At 42.9% G+C, this 20,348-nt stretch overlaps 1 long non-coding RNA gene across 1 annotated transcript in view; it reads right to left on the bottom strand.

The window, feature by feature from the left end:
- LOC310754387 overlaps nt 1–12,832 on the bottom strand; it is a 29,935-nt gene extending 17,103 nt beyond the window's left edge. Inside the window, exons 1-2 of the long non-coding RNA XR_014543789.1 lie at nt 12,752–12,832; nt 4,844–5,377 (exon numbers count right to left, since the gene is read on the bottom strand). This is a non-coding gene — a long non-coding RNA (uncharacterized lncRNA). The remainder of the gene's footprint in view (nt 1–4,843; nt 5,378–12,751) is intronic.
- Nucleotides 12,833–20,348: the final 7,516 nt, after the last annotated feature.

Below are 20,348 nucleotides of genomic sequence, written 5' to 3'. Positions count from 1 at the left end.
GTCCATCTAGTTCTGTACTGACTACACTGACTGGCAACAGTTCGCCAGGGTTTGGGGCAACCCACACCTGGAGGTGCAAATGATTTAACCCAAGGCACTCTGGTTGCAAAGCTCTATCAAAGAAGCTAGAGCCCTTCACATCATCTCTTGTCATACCTGTAGCTTCCTATTTTCTCCTGGCATCCCTTGTGATGGGATTGTCCTACAGGGCAATCACTACCCACTTCCACTGAACCACCTTCCAACCTTAGAGTGTGAGAGGCAGAGGGGTGCCACTGAAATCTGATATCCCAAGCTCTGTCACTGGAGAGCTTATAATAAAAGAGAATGTGGCAGACACGGGCGCTGCATCATATTTTTAGCTGGGCTCTTTTATGTCTGGTCAGACTGAGCACTCCTTTCCTCTGCCACTAGGTTTCTTGGTTTCTGTTCTCCCAATTCCTCATTTTTTCAATCTTAAATTCAGCAATTTGCATTTTTTTTTAAAGAACGTACAGAAATTTCTTTAGCAGGAAACTTCTAATATTCATTTTCGACTAATATACACAGTTTTGTAGACCATTATATATTGCACCCCCATTTTATATTACGTATGACCGTGTACATGTGCCGCACCGGGGAATAAACAAATAATTTGATTCAAACCTGGAAATGGCAGGAGAGAGCTGAAGAGCCTTTGTGCCTCAACATGAGACCCTCCCCTGAGCCCAAAGAGAACTTCAGTGAGAGTGGAGGAAGCCCCAAAGATACAGGAGGCACAGCCAGACTTTAACAACAGCTGAGACATACAGTGGCACAGCAACAGATGCCACTTTCCTATGCATCCTCCAGTCTCCTTCCAGCCCCAGAGTTTCAACTCTAGTTGTGGATATTTTTGGATACCATATTTTTGGTCTGGATTAGAGAGAGAACACCAGAGAAGGCATTTAAAGGGTGTTTAGAGGGTGCTCCCCACTTACACGATTTTCACTTACACACACAGGGGCGTGGGATGTAACCCCCCATGCATTTGTGTGTGTGGGGGGGAAATTGACTGTATATGCCTATTTATGCATACTTTATCCTAGTAGGTGCATTTTTGTACACATTACTTAGCTGGAGAACTGCCTTGCAAAATTCAGAAAAGCGTGAATTTCAAAGAACGGCTGTATTTCAATTTGCATATTGTTTCGGAAATTGTGAATTTGGTATGATTGCTTAAAAAAGTAAACTCCATTGATTTCCTTCCCAGTCTCCATACAGCATAACTCCCAACAGTAACTACTCCTTGATTTTTTTCTCCCCACCCTGCATTTCATACTTCTTCAGTTAGGCCATAAATAATTTAAGGAAGGAAGGATGAAACTCGGCTTCAACATCTTGCTGGCTTTTCTCTGCCATCATGCTGGGGAGGGGGGGAGGATTGAGGAATTTTATTTGTATTCTAAATGTCTCTCTGACTCCAGTTCTTATTTGGCTGTCTGTCTTTGCAGCAGCATGTAAATAACAAAATGCATTACTGTAATATAAACTTAGGGAAGAGAGGATGAAATATTTTGGGTAATAAAATTAAATCCTCTTTGCCACTTCCATTGTATCCTGCTAGTGCTGGAGAGTGCAAATGAAGGGAAGAGATATCTAAAGCTGAAAACACTGTATTTAGCTTTTAAGAAGTGCCAAATGGAAGCCTATAAAGCCCTCGGGTTATATCAAGGGTTCCTTTTGTGCTGCTTGACGTGCAAATCTGCACAAATTAACGGAGTAGATTTTTAAGGTTACATATTTTGGAATCTTGGAATTATTAAAATAGTTAGATTGATTTACACTTGGAAATATTCAATAAAGAAAAGCCTGAAGGCTATTAAAAATAATAATAATCTCCAGCTGTTGTCCTGTCATTTTGCTTTATATGAAAACAAATGACTAGACAAATGAACAAATTAATCCATCTTTCTCCAATAACAGGCAATCTGGTGTGCGTATGTGCTTTAAATCATGCAATTGCTTTTTATTAAGTTGAAAAGGAAATAAACTACGTCTAATAAAGCATAGTGGAAGACTTACATAATTCACACAGGAAGCTGCTGCAGCAGTATACTAATGAGACTTATGGTGCAATCATTTGCAGGTTTGCTCAGAAGTAACACCTACTGTGTTCCCTGGAGTTTACTCCTTAGTAAGTAGGCTTAGGACTGCAGCCTAGCATTGCAGTACTGTACAGACTTCCCTGGAAGTACAGTGGTACCTCGGGTTACAGACGCTTCAGATTATGCATTTTCAGGCTGCGTACCGCACCAAACCTGGAAGTACTGGAACGGGTTACTTCCGGGTTTTGGCAATCGCGCATGCACAGAAGCGCTAAATTGCACTTTGCGCATGCGCAGAAGCACCGAACCACAACCCGCGTGTGCGCAGATGCAGCGCTGTGGGTTGCGAACGCTGCGGGTTGCGAACATGCCTCCTGTACGGAACACGTTCGCAACCCGAGGTTCTACTGTAAGTCCTTTTGAACGTTATTGAGCTTATGTATGAGTAGATTATACTCTTACAGTTTTGCAGTGCTATAGTGTTTAATGCAAAAGACCATGGCTCAGTGTTAGAGGATCTGCTTTGCATGCAGAGGGTTCCAGTTCAATACATGGCATCTCCAGGTAGGGCTGGGAAAGACCATGTCATGGAAATCTGGAGAGCCACTCCCAATCAGTGCAGATAATCCTGAGCTAGATGGATCACTGGTCAGTGCAAGCCCACTTCCTAGGTTCCTATAATACTTGTGGCAAGGGAAGCGGGTGGCACTATGGGTTAAACCACAGAGCCTAGGACTTGCCGATCAGAAGGTCGGCAGTTCGAATCCCCACGACGGGGTGAGCTCCCGTTGCTCAGTCCCTGCTCCTGCCAACCTAGCAGTTTGAAAGCACATCAAAGTGCAAGTAGATAAATAGGTACCGCTCCAGCGGGAAGATAAACGGCGTTTCCATGCGCTGCTCTGGTTCGCCAGAAGTGGCTTAGTCATGCTGGCCACATGACTGTATGCCGGCTCCCTTGGCCAATAAAGCGAGATGAGCGCCGCAACCCCAAAGTCGGTTACGACTGGACCTAATGGCCAGGGGTCCCTTTACCTTTATAATACTTGTGGCAGAGAAAATATTGCAAAACATAAAAGTAAAAATGAGTGGACAGTGTTTAGGACACTGCCCCCCCCGCAAGGCCTTGCAGCTATCTCAACCACTTCCTAAGTGGCTCAGAAGTTAGTAAGATGTGTCTTTAGCTGCTATCCACACCTCCCTCCCTCCCCCACTGAACAACAAAGACAATACATACAAAGATAAAAGCAAACAATAAGAACAAAAGAATATAAGTCCAACACAAAGTGCTTTTGATAATAAAGTCCAAAGACAAATAAGAATACAGAAGTGAATGAAATGGATACAATTATAAAATTATAAATGAGATATGAAAACAGCCTTACGTTATACCATGAAAAAGACAAGACAAGACAATAAGAAGTCATTGCACATTTAATAAATAACCCCAAACAGAAGGATCAGTGCCAGTGCTAGTCACATGAAGATTACATACCAAATTGTCTGAAATAACAATGACCATGACTTTATTGAACCAGTTATGTAGGGTACAGCATGAAGTGCCTTTCCAGCCCTGCGTAATGGCTAATTGAATGGCTACAATAAGATATGCAACTGTTTACATACAAGAGCTGCATTCCCTTTATTAAAAATAGAACACATAGTTTAGGGTCCAGAAGCAATCTTTTACCTGATTTTTGTAATTGCTTGTTTCCAGTGCTTCTCCATAACTTTTCACCTGATGGGCAGTGCCATGTGATGCTGGGTGGGTGTGACCAGCTAGCCTTAACCGGTTAAAAACACAGGGCAAGGCTGGTGCCAGATTCCATAGCTGGTGGAAGGAACAGATATTCCTGAGGGTGGGTGGGAACAGGGAGAGAGCTCTAAACCCAATCTATCTGTCCTACAGGGATGAGTGAAGAGAGAATGGCATGGAGCTCCCAACAGAGAAAGAGGAGGGAAACTGCTGCACTCAGCTCCTCCTTCCAGGCTCCAAAACACCATCTGGCTGGCCACTGTGAGAAGAGGTTGCTGGACAAATGAACACCTGGCCTGATGCAACAGGGCTCTTCCTATGTGCTTAACTGTAGCAGGCAGAGAGATGAAGGCATGTGGGGAGGTGGGTGGGTGGGTGGAACATGGACAGCAGATATGACTCCATAGTAGCCAGATTAGGAGTCATAGCTATGACACTGCATAGTGGATCCAACCTAACTACTGAGTGAAGCCGCTTCTCAGCCTAATAGAGGTCTTTTAAGATCCCATTTAATTTCCTGAACACTTGCTCTTTCTTTTTGTTAGGACTCCCTGTTCTTTCAGATGAAAGGGCTAGGTACCACTGGGATGACAAAGACCTGCTCACCTGGGGGCCACCACTGAATGGGACCCTGTAGTGCCAGTCTCCCAACAGCTAGAGAAATGGAGATCTGACTCTCCACAATCTCCTCCTCCTCTATTGACCCTTTCTAGAAATACAAAGTTTCTGTGGTATACAAGCAATAGAACTATAGCACAAAACTAAATCAGTTTTGAACAATTTACAAGAATCCTGCTGTTCACCCTTAAAAAAAGTATTGATATATACTCATTCAAGGTTTTTCTATAAAATTCCCTTTAATTAAATTCTCAGAGTAGCTTCAACTGAATGCTTGCAAAGATCCAAAGTTTTGTGCTCATTCAATCTGTATGCTTGCAAAAAAAAAAAAGGGGGTGGGTGGGTGCAAAGGGCCCTCCAGCACTGCAGCTCTTCCCCTTCTTTGCCACAAAGCTCAGAAATTCACCTTCAGGTAGTAGATGGAAATGAGGTTGTGTGATGTTCTCAGGACCCAGATGAGAGACTTTTCCTGCCATGGTTCTCGAAGGATCTTTGTCCCAGCAGAAATGAACATTTCCCGCCTCAGGAAGCAGTTGCCCTGGTCCCATCCCTGGTGAGAAAAAACAACACTGTTTGGGACTGACATCACTTCTGCTGTTTCCCCATGAAGCTTCAGGGCCTTGGGGAAGGGGGAGGTGGTGGTAGAGCCAGTATGGGATGGTAGTTAGTGTGCAGAACTAAATTGGAGGGGGTCACAGGTCCAAATATCCACTTAGCCAGAAAGGTTGTTTGAGAGACCTTGGCCTAGCCTACTTACAGGGTTGTTGTGAAGATAGAGGGGAGAGGCACCATGTACAAATCAAATAAGTAAAGGTGACCTGTTCTTCAACATTGAGAAAATGTACTCACCCCCTTTTGACTGAGTTGAAAGAGACTCAATTTCAAAGCCCCACTTAGCCATCTTTGAAACTCATCTTGTGCCAGTCAGTCTTGGACAAACCTACCTGCCAGAGTTGTGGTGACAAAATACATTAGAGACACTATCCTGAGCTTCATAGAAAATGGGGATAATTAAAAACCTTATTTTGTTTTATTTATTTCACAAGATTTATATACAGCTTGATTGTAATAAAACCTCTAACATTATAATACATTGCTTCTGTCATATACAAGACATCAAGTGAGATGGGTTTTCCCACCTCTGCTTCCTGAGGTCTTTCTTGTGATGGAATTGGAAAGTGAACCTCAGATTTTACATGTGCCAGAATGCTAAACTACACCCTCTGTTTCTCTCCAAGCCTAGGCAATAGACTTCCTTCTGAAGATTAGTACAATCTCTTCCTCTCTTTTTGCACTTCTGCCTTAAATAGACTTTTGAAAAGTGAATTGTGCTCTGGGCTGTCATGTGTGCCAACTGTGGAATATCCCGGCGTCTTCACATCTGTCAGCTCTTGCCAAGGATGCGTTAAGTGCCGTGATGAATTCTGGCAGCTGCCCACTAATATCATCAGCAAGTTTGTTTGCGGGGAAATAAGTGAAAAGATCCTTGACAAGTGACTGCAATTGCTTGGATCATTAGGCTACTTCATGCACAGATGGAATTGCAACGAAAATTAATAGAAGGTGGCAGGTTCTCGCTTTCCTCCTCCCTTCACCCCACACTTGGCAATCTTTAAGATGCCTTCTGAAGCTGCCTGGCTGAAGCGACTTACATCTGTGGCTTTTTGCTTTTCTGTTGTGGACCCAATTTTGCAGCTGGTTCAACAATAGACTGAGTGTGTCATATTTAAAATGAAGGGTGCTGAAAGCTTCTGCCTTCATTCAGCTAACCACTTTGCTTTAAACCCCTGGTCCAGGGGTCTAATTTGGCCCAGCAGGGGTTCCAATTTGGCTCATGTGGCTTTTTTCCCACCAAATCATGTTCCTCATCTGAAGTCACATGTGAAATCAGGTGAGGGGCAGGTGGATACCCAGTTGCCAGTGTGCAGTCAGAAGACTTAACATCCACTTCTGATTGTGCATTGGCAAGGAAGGCTTTCTGTCACCCCCAATCAGCTGATTGGTGGTGAGGGCAAGCCAACTGAAATCGGCTGTGCTACTACCAGTCCTGTGCAGGCCAATCCCAATAGCAGAGTTTGAAGTCAGCACCTATCATTGTGAATTTTGAAGGATGGTTGTGTTTTGGGTTGTGTATTGTTTTTTGGGGAAATACAAATTAGATAGGCTTGCCTTTCAGTGTGAAGTGAATCGAATGATGGTTCAGACCCGTTGCACTGAACTGAGAAAGATGCCAGAGTTAAGCACTGGCTCAAAAGTGAATGATGCTAATCCTTCTGTTCTTACACCACATTCCAGTGTGATACCATGTGTGCTACCCCAAGAACAGTAGGCTTCCTGCTCAGAACATTACCACACATACACAAGTTTCTAGGTGCCAAACCAAAGATTTAAGAAGGTGCAAAGCCCTGCTAAATGTTGTTATTCTTCAGAAAATTCCACCAGAAGTCCTCAAATGGTTTACCTGTGAAGGAACACCAAAATCTTCTTCAAACTAAGGTTTGATTTCAATATGAAAGCTAGCTGAATGGTAACCACAGTTGCTTTCAAACTGAAGGCCATGTAAGGAACATGTGATCGTGTAGCCAATAGTTTGGGGAAATGAGAGTTGTAGTCTTTCAGCATCTGGAGACATCCACAGTTTCCCCTCATTTGGCCTAAAACAAGGGTAGCTAATATGGTGCCCTCCAAATATTGTTGGCCTGCAACTCATAATTCCCAGCCAGAATGACCAGTGTTCAGGTATGATGGGAGCTGTAGTCCAGTACTTAGGCTACTGGTGAATTTCATTTCCATACACATCTGGCATCACATTTGAAAATGAACCTTTGGTTTTAACAGGAGTTAGAGATACAGTTGTGAACAATAGATTTATCAGCAGTGATCAGTGATAGTAACCAAATGGTATTTTCTTGTTTAGAAACAATAATACTCTTGAGTACCATGTGCTTGGATACAAAAGATCATGGATTGCTGCCATCTTTATCCCCAGCTTAAACCATCTGCTAGAAAATTCTAAGTCCCAGTATGGAATTATTTTTTGTTAGGTTTAAAACCAGACCAGGGTCTAGTGATTCCATCCTATGAGACTTGTCATGATCCCCTTTATTCATCTTGCCCCAGCTGGCTTTCTAGCAAGTGTGTATGCTCTGGGACATGAGGACAGGAACAGTTGGTCCAAGTTATGAAACCAAGGTCAAGGCTAACATTCACTTCCCTTCTGAGTAAAACAGCAGCCGACTAAGCCTAAAATACATGTGTGAGGGAAGGCTGTTCATCAATTACAGTCGGTTAACTTTCTCTCTCTCTCTAGCAAGTCTTTGTAAAATTGACACTGCAATTGTCTGCAATTAAAATGCCAGCTGGAACAATAAAAATCTCAGGAGTGAAAATCAGTAGAGTCGATGGACAAAGTACAGCAGACATCTTAAAATTGAGAGGTTTTACTGCCTTATAAAACAAAGTGTACCATGTTGACTAATGCTCAGAATGTAGACACTAAAATCAGGCACTCGTAGACTGTCCCCTGTGAGTCACAAACATAAAAAGTGCAAACAGAAATGCCATCTCTGCTGTCCTTTGATAGTGGTTTCCCCTCTAAAATGAGAATTTTGAAGACCACTTTCATGGTAAGGGATGTGGAAATAAAGTAAAATCCTGGCTTCTAACTTCACCCATCTTGGGAAACTTGGTTTACGTGATAGAAAATGAAGGATGCAAACATCATTAATCGATTATTTATTTAGTAGACGGTTCTTTTAAGAAGCAAGAATCCACCTTTCCTCTTACATGGCGCTTGGGCAAGCTTACGTTTAAATAAAAGTGAGACAAAAATACATTAAAATACTAATAACATATTAATAAAAGAAAAATGCCCACAACAAAAACAAATTATGACTGTGAAATGAAAAGCCCATCAAACAGAAGGTGAGCCAAATGATGAGTCTGATCTTGGCAGTGAAAATCTGTACACAAAGGGCCAAATGGAATCACAGGCCACATCCACACCATACGTTTAAAGCATTATCATACCACTTTAATGGTAATGGGCTCCCCCAAAGAATTATGGGAACTGTGCTTTGTTAAATATGCTGAAAACTGTTAGGAGACCCCCATTCCTCTCACGGAACCAAATTCCCAGAGAATGCTAGGTATCGTTGTTGGTGAAGGACTCTGTGTGAGAGGCAGGGAAGGGAAGATCTCCCAGGGTGAGTTGCTGGGAGAAGCAAAGCAATCTCCCAGGTGAAAGCTGGAAGGGTTCACATATTTTTATGTGGGACAAGAGTTAACATCTACCTGTGATAGAGGACTTTGCATTATTCATTTCCTTTTTGTTTTTATTTTTGTTTAGATTGGTTCATTTTTTATTGTGATGTATTATGAAAATTCTTAATAATATCATATCATATCTATCTATATCTATCTATCTATCATCTATCTATCTATCTATCTATATCTATCTATCATCTATTTAATGAGTTGAAGGAAGAACGTGGGACAGCTGGGCTTTCTAAAGATGGATGGCGTCTTCCCATCTCTCTCCCTCTCTTAGTATTGTTTTTCTGAATCATTCTTGTGTAAGGAAAGCCACAATAATTGTTTGTTCAGGCATGTACAGCTCTTCTAAGAACAGTTTCAGGTAACCAATTAGTTCATTTAATTACGTTTATACAGAGATCTGGCAAAGATCTCTGAAAACATTGTCACTGTGCCATGAAATACTTTGCCCTCTCTCACATAAAATAAACAAGTATTGGCTTACATTTAGTATTTAATTTCAACAACAGACAGCATAAGGCTGCCTAAAGAAGTCAAACTTCTTTAGATGGAATGGAGCACCTGCCAAATTTAATTTAGCGACTTTGCTGGCATACCTTCCTTTCCATTAAAACTACCTTTCAAAGCTGACCAGCCAAAAAACACATGCTATCTGAGATCTATAAAGCTGATCAAGGTATGTTAATTAAACACATAACAACATATTCATTTGTTTTTTAAAAGGGGGGGTGAATCTAGATTTAATCATACTCAGAGTAGACCTAGTGAAATCAATGGGAATTAAGCCTATTGATTTTGCCGTACCTATTCAAATTATGACAAAGTCTGGATCCAGCCCAATAGTTATTTCTTTTCTTCAGATATAGAATGTCTGGAAGTCTAGTAATTCCAAAGCACCTTTTAAACACTGAATTGTGTTCAACTAGGTTTTGCTCTTAATAGACTCAATGGAATTAATGATCATGACGTTTTTCTGTCCAATAATTTCAATGGGTTTACTCTGAGTAAAACTTAGTTGACTGCAACCCACTCACTTTCAGTGGCATGCAGCTAAGTTCTATATTGCAAGTAACCTAACTTACCTATGTTCACTAATTTCAAAGTGTCTTTTCTCAGTAATGTGTAGTTGAATATCACATTTTGTGCAGAATAAACACATGTGGGGATGGCACTGTTGTAGTTTTGAAACAGACTTGTTTTATATTCTTATTTATTTATTTACAACACTATATATACTTATGAAGAGAAAGAAGGGAAACGATATCCATCAACGTGGCAAATCCCTTCAATTAATTCATAAATTATATACAGTGAAATTCCTTAACTCAAAGCCAACAACATATACACTGATTAAATAATATCATTTTCTTTCCCAAGAAATTAGGAAGCTACAACTATTAATTATCAAACTATCATACTATTGTTGAAGGATTTGTTTTATATTTTAATTGTGGGTGTTTAATGTTTTGAAGGAAATGTTCTATTGTGTGTCTTAATTATGTGTGGACATTTTCATATTTGATTTTATGTTTCTGAAATGATTAGAAATGATTTTGGCATGTAAGCAGTCAATAAAACAAACAATCAAATAACTGTGGTAGCAGGCTCCACATTTTGACTGGAACCTTTGGCCATCCAGATGTTGCTAAACCATAACTTTCATCAGCCCCAATAAGCATGGACAATGGCTAAGGATGGTGGGAGTTTTAGTGCAGCAACACCTGCAGTGCCTAAGGTCTCCTACACCTGCATTAGAACATAGGGTAGTCACTTAGAAATCAGCTGCTCAGCACTTATAACAACTCTGCTGAGATCAGCTGCACTACAGAATTTCTCAGTATAATGTATAGCTGGATGGCATTCAACTAATGCACAGAAGAAAAGTCCCTCAAACCTACATAGACAAGCAGACCATGTGAGGTTCATGCCACTGGTTGCTAAGCAACATCCCCACCAGTCTTCTTCTTGGCTGGTTGGCTTTAACATTAACAAAACTAACCCTTAAGTCACAAACTGATCTATTCCTGCTGCTGCTTCCAACCCCACCTGCCTGTCAAAATCGCTTATGGAGTTGTGCATGCCAGAATGTGACCCGCTAGGGTAGATCTTGTTCCCTATCTCTAAGTTATAGGGAAGACATTAGTTCTAATACAATTATAATTAGTCCAATCACAAGGCTGGATAAAGGGGATATTAGAAGTTAATTAACTAAAAATACTGAGTCATTACAGACATTGAGGAAGGTCAATAGCTCAGAGATTGAGCATTTGCTTTGGATGTAGAAACTCCCATATTTTGCTTCTAGCATCTTCTGGTAGGGCAGTCTGAAAACTTGTAGAGCTGTGTGGACAATACTGAGCTAGATAGACCAACAGCCTGACTCACTATTAGGCACTAACATATCAATACAAGTTCCCTACCGTATGGTGGCAAGGTGGTTACAAGAATCACTGGCCAATGAGAACCCACTGCCTATTTAATGCAATGCCCCTCATGTGACAGGTGGGGGGGAGCTGCATATTCCATATGGTACCTCCATTTGTGTTGTAGATAGGCACAACAAGAGTCAAACAAAGAGCCAGTACATATCAACCACCCTCTTTCCACCCATCTCACTGTACTCCAATTCAATGCAGACATGCAAAAGTCCCACTGAAATTAATGGGGCATAAATTAGTCAGAACTAATTGACTTCAATGGGATTTGACTGGTTTTGGGCCAGGCTATTTTGTTATTATATGGAGGGTATTATCTGTGTGTGTTGATATGGCTGTTTCCATATGTGTGAGGCCTGAAACAATTGTCATGGCCACCCTCCAAAGCTCAATAACCAAAAGAAAAGCTCAAAAACTTTTGTGGATTTTCACTTTTTGAAATATGGCAACCCTAGTCTACATGATTTGATCTATTCTGGTGCCATTTTGAGAGGGAACTTTGTTGTCAATGTAACAGACCTTTTTTCCCTCCTTGCCCAGGAAACATACAGTGGTACCTCGGGTTAAGTACTTAATTCGTTCCGGAGGTCCGTTCTTAACCTGAAACTGTTCTTAACCTGAAGCACAACTTTAGCTAATGGGGCCTCCTGCTGCTGCCGTGCCGCCGGAGCACAATTTCTGTTCTCATCCTGAAGCAAAGTTCTTAACCCGAGGTACTATTTCTGGGTTAGCAGAGTCTGTAACCTGAAGCGTCTGTAACCTGAAGCGTGTGTAACCTGAGGTACCACTGTATTGAATTTTGGCACAGCGAATGAGCTTTGCACTTTCTCCTTAAGTTAAGACCAGCATTGACACTCCATTTCTTCTCTTCTGATCACTTGAACTAGAAGAACCCATGTTATAAGCCTGTGTTAGGAGCCCTGCCAGACAGCTGCATATATCCCTTTTTAATAACCGGTTATGTTACCAACTCCTGTGTGAAGCATGAGTGAGTAATTGGCATTTAGCAGAAAACTCACCCGTTACACATTGTTCCTGCCAATAGCAAACTCAGGTGGTCAAGTGAAACTGTGCCACTCCAAAATAAGGCAGTGTTTTCTACATTCTTATGGGAGCCAAAATTATGTTTGCAAGCAAAATGTAAAATATTTTTAAAGCCACAGGCTGACAAGAACCTATGTGTTTATGTGACATTGGAAAAACTGAAAGGGATATTAAAATAAAAGGGAATTAAATTGAAAGAGAATTAAAATAAAGAGGGGGGAGGAGGAAAGGAAACTGGTTTGCTCAGGCCTCCTAATACAGGGCTGGAGAACCTTTCTAGCTGTCAACTTTCAGATTTGAAAATAAGGGGTCAGCAGCCTCAAAAATAAGGGATCTGCAGCCTCACCTGTCCCGGGGACAGTCTACCGGATATCTAACAATCCGGGATAGCACTGGGAAGCAGCGCTGGAATAAGGGAATTTCCTGCAAAAAAAGGAAAGGTTGACAGCTATGGCTCGAGGGCCATATTTATTTCTGCAGGCGGCAAAAACTGGAACAGGTGTGACTCTTACTTTTGTACAGTAGTTTGCTTTCTTGCCATGCAAAAATAAGTTTTCTACATGCCTTCACATTTGCATATCTTCATCCTCCAACTAGAAGAACAAGGCATTGCTGCAATTCAGGCCAAAGCACTCAAGGAGGTGTAGAACAGGACTGGTGAGAGATGCAGCCTGGGTAGGGGAGGTGTGGCCTGAGGAGGAGGGTAGGTCCTGAAGGCTGAATGGAGACTTGGAAGGTCACATTTTGGCCCCCAAGCCTGAGGTTTTCCACCCCTGCCCTAAATGTAGATATCCTGGAAGTAGAATAGATCCTGGAAGTAGAAATAGACTGGGTATGATAAACTGGTCCAGACCTGGGCCTCTAGCATGACAGCAGGAAGAGTCTCAGAGGAGTAGAGGGAAATATGTGCTTTTCCACATCCTTCTATGAAGCTTGAACAGGACTATAAGGCTTCTATTCCAGATGGGAAATTCAGCTTGGTTTGGATTTTAATGTGAGCTTATATCATTGACAGTTTCCAAAACAATATGCACAATGATCACATACCCTCCAACATTTCTCCGATGAAAATAGGGTCGTCTCATTCCATAATGATAATTTTACTATTTATACCCCACAAATCTTACTGGGTTGCCCCAGCCGCTCTGCGCAGCTTCCAACATATATAAAAACACTTTAAAAAACCTTCCCTATACAGGATTGCCTTCAGACTGCTTGGGGGTCAGATAACTCCATACCCTGCAACATTTCTCCAATAAAATAGGGACATCCTAAGGAAAAGTGCTAGCACACAGTGCAAGTAGATAAATAGGTACCGCTCCGAAGGGGAGGTAAACAGCATATCCGTGCACTGCTCTGATTTTGCCAGAAGCAGCTTAGTCATGCTGGCCACATGACCTGGAAAAACTGTCTGCAACCCCAGAGTCGTTTGCGATTGGACTTAATTGTCAGGGGTCCCTTTACCCTTACCTTTAAGGAAAGGTGGGACATTATGGGATCAAATCAGAAACCAGGGCAGCTTCTCTAAATCAGGGACGTCCCTGGAAAATAGGGACACTTGGAGGGTCTGCAATCACAATTTCCAACTTCACATTTTACAAAATGCAGCCATACATTAAAAGATGCACTTCTCCAAATTCTGTGATGTGATTCTTCAGTTTAATAATAAATACAAAAATGTATACCAGGGTACAATTGTGCATAAAAACATGTTAAGTGAATAAGATACAAAAATGCATTACGCAGTGGATAATTGCTTCCAAAAATTTCCTTATCAGGCACAAATATGTACAGAAATGTGCTTGTTAAAAGAACTTTGCAGTAAAATGCTGATGAATTTTCATGATAGCTTGAATAAATAAATAAAGATATGCTATTCTAGATATGAGACTCTGCTATTCCGGTTGGTTGTCTTCTGTGTGCTTCCTCTTGGCGAGTGCACAAGTACCACATCTTCTCACTGCGGCCTCAGCACTATAGATGTCAGTATTCACCAGGGCTACATCAAAGTTAGGATAACATATTCGAAAACAGACCAGTTGTGGAAAGGTGTCATCCTATCCTTAGATGCCTTCCCTTTTAATGGCTCATGTCCTGTGAAGGACACCAGGAGGTTCTTGCAGATAAGACCTTTAAGTAATGGCGCCCTAGGTAAGGTAAAGGTACCCCTGCCCGTACGGGCCAGTCTTGACAGACTCTAGGGTTGTGCGCTCATCTCACTCTAGAGGCCGGGAGCCAGCACTGTCCGCAGACACTTCCGGGTCACGTGGCCAGCGTGACGAAGCTGCTCCGGCAAACTGTCACCAGAGCAGCACACGGAAACACCGTTTACCTTCCCGCTATAAAGCGGTACCTATTCATCTACTTGCACTTAAGGGTGCTTTCGAACTGCTAGGTGGGCAGGAGCTGGGACCGAACGACGGGAGCTTACCCCGCCGCGGGGATTCGAACTGGCAACCATACGATCGGCAAGTCCTAGGTGCTGATGTTTTACCCACAGCGCCACCTGCGTCCCTACTGGCCCCCTAAGGTAAAGGTAAAGGTACCCCTGCCCGTTCGGGCCAGTCTTGCCAGACTCTAGGGTTGTGTGCTCATCTCACTCTATAGGCCAGGAGCCAGCACTGTCCGGAGACACTTCCGGGTCACGTGGCCAGCGTGACAAGCTGCATCTGGCGAGCCAGCGCAGCACACGGAACACCGTTTACCTTCCCGCTGGTAAGCGGTCCCTATTTATCTACTTGCACCCGGAGGTGCTTTCGAACTGCTAGGTTGGCAGGCGCTGGGACCGAACGACGGGAGCGCACCCCGCCACGGGGATTCGAACCGCCGACCATGCGATCGGCAAGTCCTAGGCGCTGAGGTTTTACCCACAGCGCCACCTGCGTCCCCAACTGGCCCCCTACTGGTGCTCAAAAACAGTGTAGTTTTATCTGCGCGTCAATTCACTACATCTCTTTGGTGTTCCCATAAGGGAGTGTCGTTGGAACCCTAAAGACTACTCAGGTCACACCTTCCACATTGGTGCTGCCACTACAGCATTTGAATGGGATTTAGAGGCAGAACACATCAATACTTTTGGGCACTGGTGGTTGATTGCATACAAAGGCTATACCCTCTCATTTAATGTGTCTTTATAATAATCCTCTTCCAGGTACTTCCAGCAATAACATCTGAATCATGGGCCACAGTATCATGTACTGGGCACAGCAGCATGCTGAAGCAACATCCTGGACCATGCAGCTTCATTCAAGAGCCACAGTTATTTGAATGGGGCAGCACGGCATGTGTTAGGGAACACTTCTCCCTACATTGCTGCATGAATTCACCATTTGTGAACCGCCTCCGCCCCCAAGCTCTTGGTTCTCTGGCTGGGCAAGAGTGATTTGGTTTCCATGAAGGATATCAAGCTCATCATGGCTGTGGTCACCGATGCTGAAAGTCTGTGTGCACGGCACCTAGACCTCACAATCCTCTCATCAGAGCTTCTTCAGCGGCAAGAAGCAAATGAGCCAGCACACATAAACTATTCCCTGTGAAAGATCAACAAGGCATTGTGGCATGTCACTGTGCAACTTGAAGGGCAAGCCATTCCCCATCCTAACATCAAATTTGATAACCGGGACTTTTTCAGACCAGATGGCATTCACTTATCCACCTCTGGGACTAAGTCCTGGGTAAGGGTATCTCTGATTGGTTGCAGTTGTAGGTGGTTGGGCAGTGAATCATCTTAAAGATGAAAGCTTTGGGTGAAGTAGTATGTCACCCTGTACTGAACCAGTGGCGTATTCAGGGTACCCCATTAGAGGGGTCTTAGTGGAAGTCTTTGTCTAGAAGCAAAGCATGGGGCAGATGGGCCATAGAGCTTCCACTGGTGGTCTTATGATGGCTACCTCAGTAGATCAGTGTCTTGAGGAGGCCATAACCTGAAACAGTTTAAGACCTCCAGCAGGAGGCTGGAATGGATATACACCCTTTGCCTGGGCCAAAGTTACGTACACCTGTAATCAATAAAGTTTTAATCCAGACTGCTATCTGCTTGAGTTTGTTCTATCACAACTCACCTTATTCACTGGCCAGGGGAAGGTAGCACTGGGACTTGGACTGCAATGCCAAAGTTACCTGGAACTCAGTTTGAAAATTACTTCCTGAAGAAATCCCTTTTTAATTTTGTGTAAGCATTTAATAGCAGACAACTATACTTATTAGTGGAGAAAATCTTCATACAAATTAGAAAACATCTGGTAGAACTGCAAATTTGTGCCTGTAGACCTGAATCGTAGGCATCATCAAATAGGTTGGAAGGAATTATAGTAATAATGATAGTATTGCTCCTGAAGCTGAAAATGGCTAATTGCACAGCCCTTTTGAATTGGCAGATTATTTGACTTGCAACAGCTCTTGTACATTTGCATGATTCAGGAACAATTAGCTCCCTTTGCAAAATCAGTGCTGGTCTTTTAGCAAAACCCACATTCAGGTAGAGAGTGATTGATTTACTTCCAAGGGGGAAAAGTTTGTTTATTTTCTTGGTGAGCATAGATCCAATATAAAGCCTGACATCTCATGGAACTGAAAACAACAATCAAAAGATGACTAGCCATACTTTTTTACAAACAGAAACTGTTTCCACTGTGCATATACTTGAGGAGCAGTTGTTTACAAGTAACGATGAATTTCAAAGCTGAATTCAATTTTCCTTTCCTTTGACACAAAAGATGTGTTCAAAGTAAATAAGGAAAGAGTGTAGGAATGAAATTATTCGGCTGTCCAGAGGGTAGTACATGAATTACAGCTACACTAATAGCAACTTTTGTTTCTTTAGATGACAGCAGGTATGAATTTCTGAATTTATTCCATTACAATTGAATGAAAAATTTCTCTCGGAGAGTGGAGCACTGATGTTACATCCATCACAGTCTGATGGGTTTTGCTCCTCACAAGCACATAAAAAAAGGTGTGGCTTGAACAGCAAATCTACAAGTATTGAGACAAGTTTTAAAGAGCACTAGAGTGGTGCTGTGGGTTAAACCACAGAGCCTAGGGCTTGCCAATCAGAAGGTCGGCGGTTCGAATCCCTGCGACGGGGTAAGCTCCCGTTGCTCGGTCCCTGCTCCTGCCAACCTAGCAGTTCGAAAGCACGTCAAAGTGCAAGTAGATAAATAGGTACCACTCCGGCGGGAAGATAAACGGCATTTCTGTGCACTGCTGTGGTTCGCCAGAAGTGGCTTAGTCATGCTGACCACATGACCCGGAAGCTGTACACCGGCTCCCTTGGATAAAGCGAGATAAGCGCCGCAACCCCAGAGTCTGCCACGCCTGGACCTAATGGTCAGGGGTTCCTTTACCTTTACCTTAGAGAGATAAAACAGTGGACTGCAGGACTCAATAGGAAAGCAAGTCTAATCTTGACTGACATGCAAGGCTGAAAACTACTAGGTGGAAGATTCTTTCATGTTAAGGTAATAAATCTGAGGCTGGTCTTTCTCGATTGTATGCAGGGGACTTTTAATTCTCATTCTCATTAACGTTATCATCATCACCATAATCATTTGCTAGTTTCTGAGCAAGCTCTGCCAGATTGCCAGTGGCTTGTCATCCAGTAGGAATAGAACCAAGAGTTGGAGAGGAAAAAGGTTCCCCTAGCACCACCAGACCAAATTCCCCCATTTGTTCATTGTTCCTGATGGGATTACTCCACAAACTAAGGGATAAATTCAGATGGGTGTTAAGAAACATGTGTCCTGACCAAGTATGTGAACAGTACTCCAAACACATACAATGGTACCTTGGGTTACAGATGCTTCAGGTTAAAGACGCTTCAGGTTACAGACTCTACTAACCCAGAAATAGTACCCCAGGTTAAGAACTTTGCTTCAGAATGAGAACAGAAACCACGCGGCGGCGGCGTGGCGGCAGCGGGAGGCCCCATTAGCTAAAGTGGTACCTCAGGTTAAGAACAGTTTCAGGTTAAGAACAGACCTCCCAAATGAATTAAGTTCTTAACCGGAGGTACCACTGTAATGTCAATTGTCAGAAAGAGCATGGCGATATCTACAGAAAATTGGCAGACGTCTGGTAATTTGCTTAGATCAGGGATAGAGAAACTTCTTCTACCTAAGGTTCACATTTCCTTCTGGGCCTTTCTCTAGTAGTCAGGGTCAGGGATAGAAGTAGACTGAGTAACCTCTGGGCAAGAAAAAAAAGTATTGAGTTCAAGAACATATCCTCCCCAGGCAAAAATACCTAAGGAACCTGCAAAGCAGACCCAGTGTGAGATATGGTCCAGGGAGAGCGTGTGTGGCAAGGGAGGGTGTGTGATCTGGATAGAGTGCTGAGGGCCAGATAGAGAGAACTAAAAGCCCACTTTGTGCCCAGGGGCATAAATTGCCCCATCCCTGTAAAGCTTAGATAAATTGGCTTGTTTCAGATTAATGGTAAAAAGATGAAGATGCATACCTGAGTTCACTTGTACTTCTAAGATATACTACTGTATCTGTTTGGTCTTTGTGACTTTCTTGATTGAATTAGACAGTGGTTCCACTAATGCTGTGGAGTGCTGAAGTTCCTAAAATGAGAAGTATGAAATAAGAAACAGATCCAGCTTCACACCCAGGAGAAGAGAAGAAACTTGGTAATACAGTCTCCGAAGGAAGTTCTTCATTTTCTCTCTCCCACTTGCTGCTCAGTGGAGGCTTTCAAACTGTGTGGAGCACAGTGTCTTTCTGAGAGACCTAAAGTGACAGTTCTACTTATTTATGCCATAGCTTCAAGAGAGATGGGTTGGATAGCAAAAAGCTTTGCAAAAGAATGTGGGGCTACACCTGTGCCAAAAAGACATTTTTCTTCACTCCACTGGAAATAAATTGGTTTCCCAGATTCAAACCAGATCCCCTGCCTTGCATATTTATTGTATTTCTTCTCTGATAATAAATTGCCTTGTTCACCTTCGGCTGAACACCCAAGTCCATAGAGACAATGGATATGAATGTAACGCAAATGCATTGCTTATTGGCAATCAGACTGTAGGAGCTAAGCGTGGAGTGCTTGATGATATCTGATGAGTGTTCATCATCTTCCATTGCATCTGTGAAGACGGCATAGGACTCGGCAATTTGCCATATCACGCCCCCAGTTAAATGAGAAGAGTTTTGTTTTTGACAAGAACACCAACCAAGCTTCTATTTACTGGATTTGCATAACATTTTTTTGGGGGGGGGGGGTTATGCAGTACAATGGTGTAAGGGGGAATTATTTGCTACATTAAACCACTTGCTTAGATGCATTCCTTCAAAGGAGAGAGTTAATTACAAGCAACAAAACAAAAGACTAGACTAGTCCCCAGCTGATATTACTTGCATAATGTGTAAGTAGACAAGAATTACCTTTGCTTTGGACAAACTACAGCCCATGGGGAAATCACTTAAAACTGGGGCAGGGGACGTTTCTTAGTTCAAGGCCCGCATTCCCTTCTGGACCACCTTCTGAGGGCCACATGCGAATGGTGGGAGGGGCCAGAGACAAAGGTGGGTGGTGGAATCTACACATATTTGCACTTTCCTCTCCTTCCTCCATCCAGATAAGTAAGAAGCATGATCAGAACTCAAGGACACATCCCAGCCAGGGGGGAAACCACTCAAGGAGAATGTGAAGCAAGGCCAGTGTGGAGAGCTACATTTGGCCTTATGCCTACCATGCAGAGAAATGAGATTTTGAAAAATTGGTAGATGCAAACGCAGTAATGAAATTAACTAAAATATAAATACTCAGGGTCTGTTAAGAATTTCGCCTGAGCAAAATTCCAAGGAATAGAGAGAGAGGCCAAAGAACTGATTTGGGGATTTAGGCCTATGGTTCCCCACCTCTCACTTCTCATTTTACAAACTTTGTTCTACAATTGGACAGATCTTTTTGGATAAACCACCCAAGCAAAGTCTATGGCGGGGAGAGGGGAAATCCTCTTTTATCCTTTCTACCCCCAGTTCAGGGACGCAGGTGGTGCTGTGGGATAACCACAGAGCCTAGGACTTGCTGATCAGAAGGTTGGCAGTTTGAATTCCTGCGATGGGGTGAGCTCCCATTGCTCGGTCCCTGCTCCTGCCAACCTAGCAGTTTGAAAGCACGTCAAAGTGCAAGTAGATAAATAGGTCCCGCTCCGGC

Source organism: Podarcis filfolensis (assembly GCF_964270895.1).
Source record: "Podarcis filfolensis genome assembly, chromosome: Z".
NCBI lineage: Eukaryota > Metazoa > Chordata > Lepidosauria > Squamata > Lacertidae > Podarcis > Podarcis filfolensis.
This window is presented reverse-complemented; position numbering and strand designations above follow the sequence as displayed.